This window comes from Oryx dammah, unplaced genomic scaffold (assembly GCF_014754425.2).
Source record: "Oryx dammah isolate SB20612 unplaced genomic scaffold, SCBI_Odam_1.1 HiC_scaffold_23, whole genome shotgun sequence".
Taxonomy (NCBI): domain Eukaryota; kingdom Metazoa; phylum Chordata; class Mammalia; order Artiodactyla; family Bovidae; genus Oryx; species Oryx dammah.
The window spans coordinates 127,745,874-127,759,280 of NW_024070207.1; the positions used below are offsets into that span (position 1 = coordinate 127,745,874).

General features: G+C 43.6%; 1 long non-coding RNA gene across 1 annotated transcript; it reads right to left on the reverse strand.

Annotated features, from left to right (window-relative positions):
- Positions 1-483: 483 nt before the first annotated feature.
- LOC120882380 lies at positions 484-13,105 on the reverse strand. The gene is made up of 3 exons (XR_005725487.1): positions 13,093-13,105; positions 11,905-11,911; positions 484-581 (listed from the first exon to the last, which is right to left on the reverse strand). It is a non-coding gene; the product is annotated as an uncharacterized LOC120882380 (long non-coding RNA).
- Positions 13,106-13,407: the final 302 nt, after the last annotated feature.

Below are 13,407 nucleotides of genomic sequence, written 5' to 3' on the forward strand. Positions count from 1 at the left end.
GAACCCACCTACCAACACCGGAGACGTAAGAGACACGGGTTGGATCTCTGGCTTGGGAAGATGCCCTGGAGAAGGGCATGGCAACCCACTCCAGTGTCTTTGCCTGGAGAGTCCCCATGGACAGAGGAGCCCTGGGGGCGGGGGCTACAGTCCCTGGGGTCACAAAGAGACAGACACGACTGAAGTGACCTGGCATGCATGCTTACCTTCAGTGCACGCTGAACTGATACTTCAGGACCTGCCATCATCAATGCCACATCTTGTCTCCAGATTTCTTTCAACACAATCATCTTTCTATTTGCTCTTTCCCCTCTGTCCATCTGGACAGTCAATTTTCCTAAAACAAATTTCTCCTTTCTTTCTTTTTTTTTTTTAAAGTATTGATTTATTTCTGGCTGTGCTGGGCCTTCGTGGCTCCACGTGGGCTTTCTCTAGCTGCGATGAGCAAGGCCTCCCCTTCGTTGTGGTGTGCAGGCATCTCGAGGTGGTGGCTTTTCCTGTGGAAGAGCACAGGTTCTAGGGTAAGCGGGCTTCAGTAGTTGTCACATGTGGACTTCGTTGCTCTACTGCACGTGGAATCTCTCCAGACTGGGGATTGAACCCGTGTCTGCAGAATCGGCAGGCAGGGTCTCATCCTCTGTCCCGCCAGGGAAGTCCTCTCCTTTCTTTTCTTATTTCTGCTTTTACTCTGTGCTTCCCACCTGTTCTACCCATAACGAGCACTCCATCCCTGGTTTACACCTTTACTTTAAAATACCTTACACAGCCTATTACTTTTGGTAATGAGATGCTTGGATGGCACCATCGACTCAGTGGACATGAGTTTGAGCAAACTCCGGGACATAGTGAAGGACAGGGAAGCCGGGTGTGATTGCAGTCCATGGGGTCGCAAAGAGTTGGACATGACTGAGCGACTGAACAGCAACAATTACTTTTGGTATTTTTTTTATGCACTGGCATTGCTCAGCTCACGGCCCTGAATCATTGCAGTCATCACATCTCTTTTTCTGACCCCCATGAGTCCTGTTTATAAAGACCCACCCACATGCTCGAGGAAAATTTCCCCATCCTGAGATTGTTAGCTTAATCACATCTCCAGAGTCCCTTTTCTTATGTAAGGAGATGGATTTTCAGATTCTGGGGAAAAGCACGTGCCCATTTTGGAAGCGAGCATTATTCAGACTCACTGAACAAATAATATAAAGCTAGAAATGCTCGTCTTCACTCACTTTTCCTGGTTCTGTGGAGTGAATGTTTTTGTCTCCCTCCCCGAGATTCTTATGTTGAAGTCTTAATCACCAATCAATAGTATTTAGAGCTGGGACGTCTGGGTTTTAATTAGGTTTAGATGCGGTCATGAGGGCGGGGTCCCCAGGATAGGATTAGTGTCCTTATGAGAAGAGGAAGACACCAGAGTGGTTTCTCTTTCTTCCTCATGAGGACACAGTGAGTTCACAGCTGTGCAATCCAAGAAGAGAGACTCACCAGGAGCTAAACCTGCCCATGCTACGATCTTAAACTTGCATTCTCCAAATAAGAGGATAAGCATCTGTGGCTTAACCTCCCCCCTCCCTCTTTTTAGTGGCAGTCCAAGCTGACAAAGACATCATACACGGAGGAGCCTTGTGGTGTTGTGATTGTAGCCGTGATTGAGAAAGTTTTAGGATGTCTGCGCTGACACCACGTGCAGCTGACTGCTTACTCAGACTGCTACCCTGTGGCGTTCCAGCTAATTGTGTTTGAAAGACGAGCACTTACAAAGCAAAGTCTCACATTGATGTTCAACCTCAGGCAGGTGACTTCCGGATGGAATATTTAAATTAAGATCTACATTTCAACAGGAGATGAAAACACTTCTATCAGTCATGTCTGGCCAAGTAGAGGTTCAGATTGCATGTATACAGATGCTGAAATGTCAAAACCTATCATTTCCCACCATTTCTAGGTTTACCAGAAGTTAAAAAAAAAAATGTTTTCTAAAGTCTCCTTGAATGAGTCCATGACAGTTCTGCCAAAATGGTAAATCACTGTCGGCTGTGTTTTGGAGAAAATTTTATTTACAGAAAGATCTCATTGGACTGAGGCCAATTTTGATAAAAAGTGGAAAGCTGGCAACATGTCACACAGTAATGAGCAAATCTTTCTCAAACAGGAATTAAAAAAAAAAGCTTTAGGAGGAATTTTTTTCTGGGGGCACCAGTCTGTCTTGAGAGCCAAGTCTTCTTAACTGAGAAAAGAGATGGAGAGATGTTAGAACACCTGTTCTGCCATTCCTAAGATGATACAGTCCTGTAGATGGTGAAAGCATGCTGGAGACTGAGTATTCAGTACAAGGGAGATGTTTTATGCAGAAAGGGGGAAATAGTACATGATTCAGTAAAGAAGTATAAATTTGGTGAATGCAGAAGAATGCTTTTGTTATGAAGAGGACAAACACAGGGTTTTAAGAGCCAAAAGGTGAACAGGGAGTCCACTGAAGAGGAGGCACTCAGGGAATAAAGTCCCCCAAGGGGTCCCAGACTATGTTCCTGCCCCAAATGAGGCACACAGTTGACTGCTGGGGCAAAGCCAAGACTAAGCAAGCTGAAGGGAGAAGCACACTCATCAATGTGGGTCCTGTTGAACAGTGCTGTCCAATGGTCATGTAGTACAGGGCACGTGTGTGATATTAAATTTTCTAGTAGCTGTACGGAAGTGAACAGATAAGATAGGGGACTGATTATTTTAAATTTAGTTTAACTTTTTATTTTATATTGGCATATAGGTAATTAACAATGCTGTGTGTCAGATGTACAGAAAAGTGATTCAGTTATAAGTACACGTGTATCTATTCTGTTCCTAATTCTTTCCCCATTTAGGTTGTTATATAACACTGAGCAGACTTCCGTATGCTACACAGTAGGTCCTTGCTGGTTCTCCATGTTAAATACAGCTGTGTGTCCATGACCATCCCAAACTCCCTAACTATCCCTTCCGCCTGGGAACCATAAGGTTATTACAGAGTATTGAGCAGAGTTCCCTGTGCTGTCCAGCAGGTCCTTGCTGGCTCTCCATGTTAAATACAGCAGTGTGTTCATGTCCATCCCAAACTCCCTAACTATCCCTTCCCCCATCCTTCCCCCTGGTGACCATAAGGTTATTACAGAGTATTGAGCAGAGTTCCCTGTGCTGTCCAGCAGGTCGTTGCTGGCTCTCCATGTTAAATACAGCAGTGTGTCCATGACCATCCCAAACTCCCTGACTATCCCTTCCTGCCATCCTTCCCCACTGGGAACCATAAATTTGCTCTCTACGTCTGTGAGTTTGTATCTGTTTTGTAAATATGTTCATTCAGTTCAGTCGCTCAGTCGTGTCCGACTCTTTGTGACCCCATGAATCGCAGGACGCCAGGCCTCCCTGTTCATCACCATCTCTCGGAGTTCACTCAGACTCAAGTCCATCGAGTCCGTGATGCCATCCAGCCATATGTTCATTATGTCATTTTTTTTGATTCTTCATATAAGTGATGTCATACAATATTTGCTCAGTGGAAAGGTCATACAATTCACATGTGTAGTTTAGAATTTTCTAGCAGCCATACTAGATATATGTATGTAAAATAGGTGACATTGATTTTGATAGCATACTTTATTTAACCCAGTGTACTCAAAGTATTACCATCTCCCCTTAGGTAATCAATATTTTAAGTATATTGAGCTGATATTTTGCATAATTTGAAATCACTGTGCATATGGTCTTTACAACCCACTTTAGTTCAGACTCACCATATTTTGAGTGCTTCCCAGCCTAGTGTGATGAGTGGCCACCATACTGGATGGTATGGGTCTCAAGAACTTGTTTCTGACACTTGAGTCTGTGTTTTACATCATAACAAAGCCTGGGTCAAACCCCGTGAGATTGTGGGGGTATCATGATTACACACCTTTATCTTCTGTTGTTGTTTACTCGGCAAGTCATGTCCAACTTGAAGAAGGAAATGGCAACCCACTCCAGTACTCTCTTGCCTAGAAAGTCCCATGGTCGGAGAAGCCTAGGGTCCATGGGGTCGCAGAGTCGGGCACGAGTGAGCGACGTCACTTCACTTCACTTCCTGTCCAACTCTGCAGCCTCGTGGACTGCAGCACGCCAGGCTCCTCTGTTGTTTAGTATACCCCAGAGTTTGTTCTAACTCATGTCCATCATGTCCGTGACGCCATCCAACCATCTCATCCTCTGTCACCCGTTTCTCCTTCTGCCTTCAACTTTTCCCAGCGTCAGGGTCTTTCCTAATAAGTCGGCTCTTTGTATAAGGTGGCCAAAGTACTGGAGCTTCAGCTTCAGCATTAGTCCTTCCAATGAACACTCAGGAGTGAATCTCCTTTAGGATGGACTGGTTGGATCTCCTTGCAGTCCAAGGGACTCTCAAGAGTCTTCTCCAACACTACAGTTCAAAAGCATCAGTTCTTCAGTGCTCAGCCTTCCTACGGTCCAACTCTCACATCCCTACATAATTGCTAGAAAAACCATACCTTGACTATATGCACCTTTGTCAACAAAGTGATGTCTCTGCTTTTTAATGTGCGTTATAGGTTTGGCATAGCTTTTTTTTCCCAAGGAGCAAGCATTTTTTAATTTCACGGCTGCACTCATCATCCACAATGATTTGGGAACCCAGGAAAATAAAATCTGCCACTGCTTTCACTTTTCCCCCTTCTATTTGCCACAAAGTGATGGTACAGCATGCCATGATGTTAGCTGTCTGAATGTTGAGTTTTAAGCCAGCTTTTTCACTCTCTTCTTTCCTTACTGATTTTTATCATTGCTGTCATTCCTATTTGTTTAAACCTCTGGGTGGGCAAAGAAAGAGTCTTCTTTTGTTAATCATCTTGCTACCCTTTCCCAAGAACTCAGCTTCTCTACCCAATGGTGACGCAGTTCTACACGGTCTCCTTGCTTCCAATGTGGTCTCCCCTCTCTATTGCCATACTTCAGCCGATCCTGTGAGCTCCATGCACTGGGAGAAATGAGGCAAGAAAACACTCACCATCATCTTCAAAGTGCTAAGTGGCTAAGAAAATATCCAGGTTTCCTATATAGAGCATGCTTGTTTCTCTTTCTCATCACAGCATCAAGAGAGAGGAATGTGGGGCACGTCCCTGAAAAAGTCATCTAAGTAGGTTGTCCTTGCCCAGAAATTGCAACTTAAAGGGGTGGAAGTTTCTGTAGCTGCAAAGCCAGCCTCCAGGCACTTGTCACTGCACCTGGAATATGCTTCTTGCTTTGTGTGTTTAGCTTTTTATCTTGCATTTTCCACTGAAAAGTTGGGTGCTGGTAAAATGAGAAAGACAGCCCTCCCCCTGGATTAAGGCTAGAAGGGACTGAGGGATCCATCAGAATGACTCTCAGTTCAGTTCAGGGCCTCAGTCGTTTCCAACTCCTGGCGACCCCATGGACTGTAGCACGCCAAGCCTCCCTGTCCATCACCAACTCCCAGAGTTCACTCAAATTCATGTACATCGAGTCCGTGATGCCATCCAGCCATCTCATCCTCTGTCGTCCCCTTCTCCTCCTGCCCCCAATCCCTCCCAGCATCAGGGTCTTTTCCAATGAGTCAGCTCTTCACATCAGGTGGCCAAAGTACTAGGGTTTCAGCTTCAGCATCAGTCCTTCCAATGAATATTCAGGACTGATCTCCTTTAGGGTGGACTGGTTGGATCTCCTTGCAATCCAAGGGACTCTCAAGAGTCTTCTCCAACACCACAGTTCAAAAGCATCAATTCTTCAGAGCTCAGCTTTCTTTATGATCCAGCTCTCACATCCACGCATGACTACTGGAAAAACCATAGCCTTGACTAGACAGGCCTTTGTTGGCAAAGTAATGTCTCTGCTTTTAAATATGCTGTCTGGGTTGGCCATAATGTTTCTGAAGCCATATTTGCTGTCTCCCCTTCTCTTCACCCATCTCCCTCTCCTCTCCATGTAAGAGGATAAAAACGGAATTAGATGACCAATGCAAGTTCTATGCGTGAAGCAGGGCGTCCAAAGCCCGTGCTCTGGGATAACCTACAGGGATGGCATGGGAAGGGTGGTGGGAGAGGGTTCAGAATGGGGGAGGGGGACACATATACATATGGACGATTCATGTTGATGTATGGCAAAAAACCATTACAATATTGCAAAGCAATTATCCTGCAATTGAAATAAACAAATCACTTTTTAAAAAAAACAGAATCTCCCTGTACTTGTAATTGCTTGGTTAATAACTGTATTATTGTAGCGAGTATCCCTCCTCTTGTTCAAAATCCATCTTACTTCCTTTTTTATTCTATGAACTGTCAGTTCACATCCTTGACCAGCTAGCGCTTGTGGCTCTTGTAATGATGACTTTCTAGGAGCTGCTCGGGGAGTGAGGAATTTAGCCCTGTGCTTGTGAGACGAATGCCAATGTTGTCTTCCTTGCTTGCCATTTGGGAATTCAATGTGGGATTCAAAATCATGTATAAAAATAAATGACTTTCGTCTAAAGAAGCAGAGCCAATTAGAAGAACATATGGCAAAACATGAACAAAGAACAGCTAGAAAAACTTTTGAAACATAAGAGAAAAGAGAATGATTGAAAGCCTTCAAAGTAGTATTCCAGTATATCATAGTCTCAATAATAAAACACGACACTGTCAAAAAGACACACACACAGGCCAATGGATCAGATCTGAGACTTCGGATAGAAGCCAAAGCGCCTTCAGGAATTTTGGATGCCAACGGCTAGCAAATCCATGGAAACAGATAAATTTGAAAAATGTATCGGGATGTTTCAATAGCCACATGGAAAAACTGAAAATGACCTACGTCACACAACTAACACATTGCTGCTGCTGCTAAGTCGCCTCCGTCGTGTCCGACTCTGTGCAACCCCATAGACGGCAGCCCACCAGGCTCCCCAATCCCTGGGATTCTCCAGGCAAGAACACTGGAGTGAGTTGCCGTTTCCTTCTCCAGTGCATGAAAAGGAAAAGTGAAAGTGAAGTCACTCAGCCGTGTCTGACCCTCAGCGACCCCATGGACTGCAGCCCACCAGGCTCCTCCATCCATGGGATTTTCCAGGCAAGAGTACTGGAGTGGGGTGCTATTGCCTTCTCCCAACTAACACGTAGATGAGGATAAATTCCAACTGGATTCTGTGATTTAAACATAAAACAGTGAAACTGCAGAACGTACCAGAAGGAAGGGTGGGAGAATTCGTGATCTTAGAGTGGGATGATCTTTGCAACTATGGCAATATAAACATGTCACCAATGAAACATGGATTCATCAGAATTTCTGTATGGTAACAAACAGAATTCCCCTGGTGGCTTAGATGAGAAAGAATCCACGTGCTGTGTTGGAGATGCGGGTTCAGTCCCCGGGTCAGGAAGACCCCCTGGAGAAGGAAATGACCACCCACTCCAGTATTCTTGCCTGGAGAATTCCATGGACAGAGGAGCCTGGTGGGCTACAGTCCATGGAGTCCAAAGAGTTGGATGGGGCTTAGGGACTCAGTGAACAACAAACAGGGTTAATGAATAGTATTAAAGTAAAATCTTGGTTGTCCTTAGCTTTTTCTGGCAAGAGTGTTTAATGAGAGAACTGAATGTACATAGACTAGTTGCTGGAAATGAAGATGAAAACTTCATTCTTGTGTTAAAAATACCAAGTGTAAACTAGCTCTGCCCTGGACATCACGGTCACCAGCAATTGCAAGCGGTCAATTAAGTTCCGTTTACTTAGATTAAAGCACGGTTCATCCCTTATATCTCTCACGTTTAAAGGACTCAATCGCCGGATGTGACTAGTCACTACCGTATTGGCTTTTAATGACTAGAACTGTTTTTATTTTTAGTTTTAATTGAGTTATAGTTGCTGTTCAGTTGGGCTACCCTGGTGGCTCAGCTGGTAAAGAAACGGCCTGCAATGGGGGAGACTAGGGTTCGATCCCTGGGTTGGGAAGATCCCCTGGAGAAGGGAACAGCTACCCACTGCAGTATTCTGGCCTCCAGAATTCCGCGGCTGTATAGTCCCTGGGGTCACAGAGAGTCAGACACGACTGAGCAACTTTCATTTTCACTTTCATAGTCGCTGTTCAATATTGCATAAGTTGCAGGTGTACAATTTAGTGACTGAGAATGTTTAAAGGTTATACTCCATTCATAGTTATTATCAAATATTGGCTATATTCTCCGCCTTCTACATTACATCCTTGTAGCATATTTTACACCTAACAGCTTGTACCTTTTAATCCCTTACCCATATATCCTTTTAATCCCTTATCCCTCCTCCTTTCATCACCCCACTGGTAATCACTTGTTTGTCCTCTGTATATGTGAGTCTGCTTCTTCTTCTTCTTTTTTTTTTTTTTTTGGTATGTTCACTGATTTGTTATATGTTTTCTTTTTTTTTAATTTTATTTTTTTACTTTACAATACTGTATTGGTTTTGCCATACATTGACATAAATCCATCACAGGTGTACATGAGTTCCCAACCCTGAACCCCCCCTCCCATCACCCTTCCCATATCATCTCCCTGGGTCATCCCAGTGCACCAGCCCCAAGCATCTTGTATCCTGTATCGAACCTAGACTGTAAGTGATATCATACGGTACTTTTCTTTCCCTGTCTGATGCCACTTAGCCTAATGCCCTCCAAGTCCATTCACAGGGCTGCAAATGGCAAGCTTTCATCCTTTTTATGACTGGGTAGTATCCCATTGTATATATGTACCACATCTTCCTTATCTGTTCATCAGTCAATGGATATCTAGCTGGCTTCCATATCTTGGCTCTTCCAAACAGTGCTACTTGTAAACATCGGGGTACACGTACCTTTTCAAGCTAGTGGTTTTCTTTCTTTCTTTTTTTTTGGATATATAATCCGGAATGAAACTGCTGGGTCATGTGCAAGTTCTATTTTTAGAAACAATTTTCCACAGACGGACTTCCCTGGTGGCTCAGACAGTAAAAGCCTCTGCCTGCAATGCGGGAGACCCTGGTTCGATCCCCTGGGTGGGGAAGATCCCCTGGAGGAGGAAATGGCAACCCACTCCAGTACTCTTGCCTGGAAAATCTCATGGACAGAGGAACCTGATAGGCTACAGTCCATGGGGTCGCAAAGAGTCGGACACGACTGAGCAACTTCACTTTCACTTTCTTTTCCATAGATACCTTGTTGTAGTCTTGATTTGCATTTACCTAATGAACGCATCTTTCCATATGCCTGTTGGTGATCTTCAGTTCCTCTTTGGAAAATGTTCTTCATTCCATTTTTTAATCTGATTGCTTTTTTTTTTTTTCAATGTTGAGTTGAATGAGCTGTTTATATATGTAGGCTATTAACCTGGTGGCTCAGATCTGAGATGGTGGCTCAGATCCACCTATACTGCAGGACACCTGGGTTCGATCCCTGGGTCGGGAAGACCCCCTGCAGAAGCGAATGGCAACCCACTCCAGTATTCTTGCCTGGAGAATTCCAAGCACAGAGGACCGTGGCAGGCTACAGTCTTATGGGGTCACAAGGAATCAGATACGACTGAGCGGCTAACACCCACCCACACAACCTCCTCATCAGTCGTATCATTTGAAAACCTTCCCTCCCATTCAGTAGGTTGTCCTTTCACTTTGCTGATGGTTTCCTTTGCTGTTGAAAAGCTTTTAAGCTTAGTTAGGGGTCCAATGTGTTTATTTTGGGTTTTATTTCCATTACTCTAGGAGATGGATCCAGAAAATATTGCTGTGACTTATCTCAAAGACGATCCTGCCTATGTTTTCCTCTAGGAGTTTTATAGTCTCCGATCTGACATTTGGGTCTTTAACCCACTTTTTAGTTTATTTCTGTGTATGTGTTGGGAACTGTTCTAATTTTGCTTATGTGTAGCTGTCCAGTTTCCCCAGCACCACTTGTTGAAGAGACTCGATTCTCCATTGCACATTCTTGCTTCCATTGTGATAGGTTAAGTAACTGTAGACTCACGGGTTATCCTCAGGGCTTTCTATTCCGAGCCATTGGTCTATGTTTGTGTTTGTCTGCCAGTACCATATTGTCTTGATGGCTGTAACTGTATAGTATAGTCTGAAGTCGGGAAACCCTATTCCTCCAGCTCCTTTTTTTTTTTGTTCTCAAGATTGCTTTGGCTATTTGGGGTCTTTTTTTGTATTCATACAAATCTTTAAAGCATCTGTTATTGTTCTGTGAAAACCGTCCTGGTACCATCGTGGACAACATTGATGTGGAATGTGTCCATAACTGCAGAAATGACTATTGGACAACCGCAGTTATCTGTCCATTCAGTACATTTTTCTTGAACTCTATTCCACATCTTGCTCTAGTTGCTGTGGATAGAACAGAGAGATGCTTGCCCTGGAGAAGCTTAAATATCACATAGTAAGTGGAGGAATCAAGTCAGTTCAGTCGCTCAGTCATGTCCAACTCTTTGTGACTCCATGGACTGCAACACCCAGGCATCCCTGGCCATCACCAACTCCCAGAGTTTACTCAAACTCATGTCCATCAAGTCGGTGATGCCAAGACTGAGTTCCCCCCACAATCAGTCTCTCCCATCAGGAAGCTTCCATAAGCCTCTTATCCTTCTCCATCAGAGGGCAGACAGAATGAAAATCATAGTCACAGAAAACTAACCAATCTGATCACATGGACCACAGCCTTGTCTGACTCAATGAAAATATGAGCCATGCCGTGCAGGGCCACCCAAGACGGATGGGTCATGGAGGAGAGTTCTGACATAGAGGAGAAGGAAATGGCAAACCACTTCAGTATTCTTGCCTTGAGAACCCCACGGACAGTATGGAGGAACCAAATTTAGCATCTATTCCCTTTGACATCATCTCTGGAGAATATTGGAGTGATCAGTGATGGTTTTCAGAGGAAGCCATTCTGTAAAGAAAGATACTTGGATTTTAAATGATAGGAAAAAAAAAAGAAAAAAACATAATTTTCATGAAAAAAACTGCTCAGTCTATCTGACAAAACTTTCCATGAGAACATGTGATATGTGAAAACCTCTTGCTCCCTGTTATATTAGTTCCTTCGGTGTGTATGATGTATGCTGATGCATGTGAGGTTTCTGACCTTATGGCCGCTTCTTCTAACCCACCTAAGTACATAATGATTTAAATGCATATAATTATGTGTTTTTAGTCAAAGTGATCCTTTTGTTTTTCAGCTGAGTTCAGTTAATCCAGGTGCTTACAGACTGTTTGTTTTCAATATGTGCAAGTATCTGAATTTCACTTTTGTTCTTACGATCAGCTTTTGTGGACATAAAATAAGTCATGTGCAGTTTGCCAGAAAACCAACTCAGTTGCTAGGGTTTTGAATTGTAAACCATGGGTATTTGGAAGGAGAAATGTCTTTCTCACATTAAATGTGGACATTTAAGACAATATCAAAGTTTTTTAATGTGTCCTGGAAAGTTGTGGAGTATTTGTTAAAGCTGAGCAAATAACATCATTGAACTAGTCCTTCATATAATGAGATGGATTGCTTTAATTGCACACTCATAATTTTAAAATGAATCTGTAAGTTTTTATAAGTATTGCTTTGACAAGCAGTACAAGTTACCTTTAGAAGGATGCTGAAAGAAAAAAAAAATCAGAAAACACAATCACTCATAACTCCTGAATTTCTTAAAATGCCAAATATTTTTTGACTTATTCTGAGTTTCTTGTTCCGTTGTTCATTTGCACATAATTAAGTGCACAGTATCTAAGATTTATTAAATAGTATACAAGCTAATGATTGCAATTTCAACTCTCTATCTTAAAAGTCTTCATTGCTTACCTCTAACCTCCCTTGGACTGCAAGGAGATCCAAACAGTCCATTCTGAGGGAGATCAGTCCTGGGTGTTCATTGGAAGGACTGATGCTGAAGCTGAAACTCCAGTACTTTGGCCACCTCATGCAAAGGGTTGACTCACTGGAAAAGACTCTGATGCTGGGAGGGATTGGGGGCAGGAGGAGAAGGGGACGACAGAGGATGAGATGGCTGGATGGCATCACCGACTCGATGGACGTGAGTCTGAGTGAACTCCGGGAGTTGGTGATGGACAGGGAGGCCTGGCGTGCTGCGGTCCATGGGGTCACAAAGAGTCAGACACGACTGAGCGACTGAACTGAACTGAACTATCTCTCAGAATCAAAGTCATGACTTATGACTTGGGAATACAGGCAGACCTCATTTTATTACACTTTTCAGATACTGTATTTTTTTTTTTTAATAAACTGAAGGTTTGTGGCAAATTCACATTGAGCAGATCTGTTGGGAACATTTGCTCATTTTTGCATCTCTGTCACATTTTGGTAATTCTCACGGTATTTCAATTTTTTTTCATCACACTTTTATTTGCTGTGGTGTTGTGTGGTCAGCGGCCTGAGATTTTACAATTATAATTGTTGTGGCTTTTTTTTTAGCAATAAATATTTTATTATTGAAATGATTTATGTATTTGGCTGTTCGAGGCCTTAGTTGCGGCATGTGAACCCTTAGTTGCAGCAGACCAGGGATCGAACCTGGGCCTTCTGCACTGCGAGTGTGAAGTCTTAGCCACTGGACCACCACGGAACTCCCCTAAAGTGATTCATTCTAAATCGAGACCTGTACATTTTCTAAGATGTCGTGTCACTGCATATGTAATAGACTACACTCTACTGTAAATATAACTTCTGTGTGCACTGGAAAAGCAAAACATTTGTGTCTGTTGTGATATTGCAACATTCCTTTATGGCCTGTGGTCTAGAATCGAACCCACAATCTCTCTTGAGGTCTGCCTCGGTAATAAAATTAAGTTAGTAATTTTAGCCACCATAATTGTATATAAGGTGGTAGGGAAGGGAACACTTCCCTGGTGGCTCCGTGGTAAAGACTCCGCCTGCAATGCAGGAAACCCAGGTTCGATCCATGGAATTCTCCAGGCCAGAATACTGGAGTGGGGAGCCGTTCCCTTCTCCAGGGGATCGAACCCAGGTGTCACGCCTTGCAGGTGGAGTCTTTACCAGCTGAGCCACCAGGGAAGCCCAAGAATACTGGAGTGTGTAGCCTATCCCTTTTCCAGGGAAATCTTCCCAACCCAGGAATTGAACTGGGGTCTCCTGCCTTGCAGGCAGATTCTTTACCAACTGAGCTACCAGGGAAGCCCTTACCAGGTTTGATCCCTGGGTCTCAGAGATTCTCTGGAGAAGGAAATGACAACCCACTCCAGTATTCTTTCCTGGAAAATCCCAGGGACAGAGGAACCTGGTGGGCTATAGTCCATGGGGTCTCAAAAAGTCGAGTATGAATGACTGGCTGAACAACAAAATTTATAAGGGGACCTATTTACAAGAGGACCTAAGAGTCCATATGAATCAGATTAGGATGCAGCAAGATTGTTCTCCTAAGCACT